Source organism: Schistocerca serialis, unplaced genomic scaffold, assembly GCF_023864345.2.
Source record: "Schistocerca serialis cubense isolate TAMUIC-IGC-003099 unplaced genomic scaffold, iqSchSeri2.2 HiC_scaffold_1192, whole genome shotgun sequence".
Lineage (NCBI taxonomy): Eukaryota > Metazoa > Arthropoda > Insecta > Orthoptera > Acrididae > Schistocerca > Schistocerca serialis.
Genome location: NW_026047395.1, coordinates 425,001 through 430,000, shown reverse-complemented (window position 1 = coordinate 430,000; position 5,000 = coordinate 425,001). Strand labels below are relative to the sequence as shown.

Genomic DNA, 5,000 nt, shown 5'->3' with positions numbered 1-5,000 from the left:
ATCGAACCCTGATTCCCCGTTACCCGTTACAACCATGGTAGGCGCAGAACCTACCATCGACAGTTGATAAGGCAGACATTTGAAAGATGCGTCGCCGGTACGAGGACCGTGCGATCAGCCCAAAGTTATTCAGAGTCACCAAGGCAAACGGACCGGACGAGCCGACCGATTGGTTTTGATCTAATAAAAGCGTCCCTTCCATCTCTGGTCGGGACTCTGTTTGCATGTATTAGCTCTAGAATTACCACAGTTATCCAAGTAACGTGGGTACGATCTAAGGAACCATAACTGATTTAATGAGCCATTCGCGGTTTCACCTTAATGCGGCTTGTACTGAGACATGCATGGCTTAATCTTTGAGACAAGCATATGACTACTGGCAGGATCAACCAGGGAGCTGCGTCAACTAGAGCTGAGCAGCCGGCCGCCCGGGAGTGTGTCCCGGGGGCCCGCGCGAACACGCAAGCGTCCGCTCGATTATTCTGCAAACAGGAGGAGGCTGAGCTCCCCTGCACAATACACCTCGAAACCCTCTCAGGTCCCGGCGGCGCGCAGCGCCGTCCTAAGTACTTGGTCGGGTTCGAGAGAGGCGCAATCGCCCGGAGTTTGGCGAGTAGACGCTTTAGGTGCGACCACCCGTGCTCCCAACTGAGCTTGCCGCTGCCGACAGAGGCCCGGGAGCGTGCTGTCGTGGCATTGCCGGCGGGAGACAACACGCGCCACCTACGGTGACCGGCAGCTCCAACGCCAGCGCCACAGAAGGACAAAAGCCCCACTTGGGTGCCGAAGCGAACTCTCCCAGCACAGCGCACGCGCCAACACGTCCGCACAGCTGCGATACAAACCACCTGCGAGAACCGCAGAGGCGACCGAGCAGCAGACGGCGTCGCGGCGCCGAGCGCCGGGCGGCGGCGCATCCTCAGCGCGCACAGTCCTCAATCGGACCAGCACACTGCAGATGTCCACCGCGCTTCGCACCGGGCCCGCGAGGACCTACTTTGGCCGCACGGCGCCGCGTGCAGGGTGCGCCGGCGCGCAGCTGCGCCGCCTGCCGCCTCCGTCGGCCGGCGCGCCTGCCACTGGCCGCCCCCACCAGCCGGCTGTAGCGCGTGCGCCCACGCACCGCGCGGCCAGCACGCCGGGAGGCCCCCCCTCACCGGCCGGGGTCGGTCCCACCCAGCCACCGCCGCGTATCGCTTCACACCCAGATGCCATTCACGTTCGTGGGCATGGTGGGTATCGCTGAAACAACCGGTTGGTAGCTCAACCGATCGTCGCCATCACTGATTTACCTCTAGCGAGAACAACCGCACCACAACGGTTTACCAGTTGTTCATTTGCGTAACGTCACCAGCAAACGTAGACGTCCATCGCCATTTGCAAATTCAACGATTGTTGCATGCCTGTGTCAGGTGTCACGACACACTATGTCTGCCCACATACACGCAACAACATGTGCACGCTTCGCGAACACGTGGAAGGTGGCCCCCGTACGTATGCGATGTCCATTGCGCGAACGACTGTCAACCGGCCTCTGTCGCATGTCGCAGATGTGGAACGCAGTGCACCATGCTGTCACGGTGTGTGAGAAGAGACGACTACGTCTGACAACACGCGCCACTACATCAACAGACGGCTCATGCTGATCGCCATCCAGGGCATACCACACTGCAATCCGGCTCTTATAGGGAGACGACATGTAGCTGAGTGCACAACAGTTGGACCGCATGGGTCGCCGTTGTTGGTGCAGTCGTTGTACGGTCACATGTACCACGATGTATCATTCAGTACATGAGGACCAATGTGCAGTACAGTGTGTGATTTGGACGTACAACATCAGCAGACAGTTGACACAGGCCGTACCACAGCGTAGGCTAAGTGCTTCGCCATGCGAATGCCAATGAACAACTGCGAAGGGCATTGAGCATGTACGTCCTGCTGCCATCCACATTACAGTGTATCGCTGCAAGGTGTTTAACATGAAGCGATACACTGGGGACCAGGCAGTGCGAGTAGCAAACTATATTGCGGGGGTTGCAGGTAGGCAACACTACACTAATTTAACGCGTCGTATGACAATTACAGAGCGGGTTAAGGCCCAACGTGTGTTGGGTTAAGGCCCAACGTGTGTTGGGTTAAGGCCCAACGTGTGTTGGGTTAAGGCCCAACGTGTGTTGGGTTAAGGCCCAACGTGTGTTGGGTTAAGGCCCAACGTGTGTTGGGTTAAGGCCCAACGTGTGTTGGGTTAAGGCCCAACGTGTGTTGGGTTAAGGCCCAACGTGTGTTGGGTTAAGGCCCAACGTGTGTTGGGTTAAGGCCCAACGTGTGTTGGGTTAAGGCCCAACGTGTGTTGGGTTAAGGCCCAACGTGTGTTGGGTTAAGGCCCAACGTGTGTTGGGTTAAGGCGCAACGTGGGTTGGGTTAAGGCGCAATATAGGTTGGGTTAAGGCGCAATATAGGTTGGGTTAAGGCGCAATATAGGTTGGGTTAAGGCGCAATATAGGTTGGGTTAAGGCGCAATATAGGTTAGGTTAAGGCGCAATATAGGTTGGGTTAAGGCGCAATATAGGTTAGGTTAAGGCGCAATATAGGTTAGGTTAAGGCGCAATATAGGTTAGGTTAAGGCGCAATATGGGTTAGGTTAAGGCGCAATATGGGTTAGGTTAAGGCGCAATATGGGTTAGGTTAAGGCGCAATATGGGTTAGGTTAAGGCGCAATATGGGTTAGGTTAAGGCGCAATATGGGTTAGGTTAAGGCGCAATATGGGTTAGGTTAAGGCGCAATATGGGTTAGGTTAAGGCGCAATATGGGTTAGGTTAAGGCGCAATATGGGTTAGGTTAAGGCGCAATATGGGTTAGGTTAAGGCGCAATATGGGTTAGGTTAAGGCACAATATGGGTTAGGTTAAGGCACAATATGGGTTAGGTTAAGGCACAATATGGGTTAGGTTAAGGCACAATATGGGTTAGGTTAAGGCACAATATGGGTTAGGTTAAGGCACAATATGGGTTAGGTTAAGGCACAATATGGGTTAGGTTAAGGCACAATATGGGTTAGGTTAAGGCACAATATGGGTTAGGTTAAGGCACAATATGGGTTAGGTTAAGGCACAATATGGGTTAGGTTAAGGCACAATATGGGTTAGGTTAAGGCACAATATGGGTTAGGTTAAGGCACAATATGGGTTAGGTTAAGGCACAATATGGGTTAGGTTAAGGCACAATATGGGTTAGGTTAAGGCACAATATGGGTTAGGTTAAGGCACAATATGGGTTAGGTTAAGGCACAATATGGGTTAGGTTAAGGCACAATATGGGTTAGGTTAAGGCACAATATGGGTTAGGTTAAGGCACAATATGGGTTAGGTTAAGGCACAATATGGGTTAGGTTAAGGCACAATATGGGTTAGGTTAAGGCACAATATGGGTTAGGTTAAGGCACAATATGGGTTAGGTTAAGGCACAATATGGGTTAGGTTAAGGCACAATATGGGTTAGGTTAAGGCACAATATGGGTTAGGTTAAGGCACAATATGGGTTAGGTTAAGGCACAATATGGGTTAGGTTAACGCGCAATATAGGTTAGGTTAAGGTACAATATGGGTTAGGTTAAGGTACAATATGGGTTAGGTTAAGGCACAATATGGGTTAGGTTAAGGCACAATATGGGTTAGGTTAAGGCACAATATGGGTTAGGTTAAGGTACACATTGTTGTAAGGAAAGGTGTATTGGGGGGGGGGGGGGGCGGCGGCGGCGGCCGGTTTGTTGATTGTGATTATAGTAAGTGGATGCCTGCGGCATGATCTGATTTGCCACGTCAGGATGCACCTTTGGCTCATGACAGGCGGCGCTCTGATTCCATGCTTGTGGCAGACCTGTGTCTTTCATTGCTGCCATTGTTTGTGTGCTGTGACAGGAGGCAGTATTGTGATGTTGGGTGTACCCCTGTGTAGGACATGTGTGGATGTTGGTGGCTTAGCTGAGCAATGGTGGTTGTCGGAAGGGTGGGATATTCTGTTTTGTGAGCGGACCTCCCGGTCTGGTTATGATAGTGTGGATTGTCTAATGTGGCGGAGAGGATGCACTGGGTGTTGTTCCATGCTGGTGCTTACATATTGTCTCTGTGCCTGTTACAGGCAGAGAGTAGTGCGTGATAAGAGTGTCTGGTTGACGTGTGGTTGTGATTGTGAGCAGAGTCTTTCAGCATGTATACGGACAGTTGTATACATTATCTGTATTTTGATGGCTCTATCTATTACTAATCAGCGCCGTGTATACGTTTCATCCGGTTCCAGTCGAAACTGTTGTATCTCTGTACATTAGTGACACGGCGAGGCCGCCATGTAGTTACTCGTCTCGGCAGCTTCCACCGGTGTATGGCAAATGATTATAAGGAATCAGTCTAGTCGTCAATACGGATAGTGTGACGTCACATGTTGGGGTGGGGGACGCTGCGCCCTTCCGGTGGGTCATGGCCTAGAAAGACTCTTCCCACGCAGGGGGGCTTGGACTGTCATTGACTCTTCCGAGTAATATACTTGCCGTACGTTTTTGCGACTGCGAGTGCAACGCTCACCGGTACCGACATGGATGGAGCGCCTCCTAGCTGACCGCTGAGCATCTGCATTCGTACAGAGAGCAACGCGATCGCGTCTGTAGCTCGTAAGTGGTACAGCTCGCAGCTCATGTATAGGGACAGCGGGAATGTCGCATATTGGACATAACTCTTCATGAAACGCACGTTATAGGGGTGGATTGCACATTGCGAGTGCGAGCAAAGTCCGCCGTTCATCCGCTGGAGTTGCGAGTTGGGCGGTTGGGGTGGGGCACGAACGGGTGCAGGTGGAGTGATTGCCGGTCCACGGCTTCGTGCGGCAGAGGCGCTGGCGTTGGGGTGCTGTTGCCGAAAGAAGGGCACTGTGGGCCCATCGCTGTCTTAGTCGGCTTGGCGTCTCATAGATGACGGTATCGTCGTTGCAGGAGGTCATGTTGCGGGAGA

At 52.7% G+C, this 5,000-nt stretch overlaps 1 non-coding gene across 1 annotated transcript in view; it reads right to left on the bottom strand.

Moving 5' to 3' along the window:
- The window catches only part of LOC126434591 (small subunit ribosomal RNA), a 1,910-nt gene extending 1,514 nt beyond the window's left edge, over nucleotides 1-396 (bottom strand). The window contains exon 1 of the ribosomal RNA XR_007579342.1: nucleotides 1-396. This exon is cut by the window's left edge and continues 1,514 nt beyond it. This is a non-coding gene — a ribosomal RNA (small subunit ribosomal RNA).
- Between the last annotated feature and the right edge of the window lie 4,604 nt (nucleotides 397-5,000).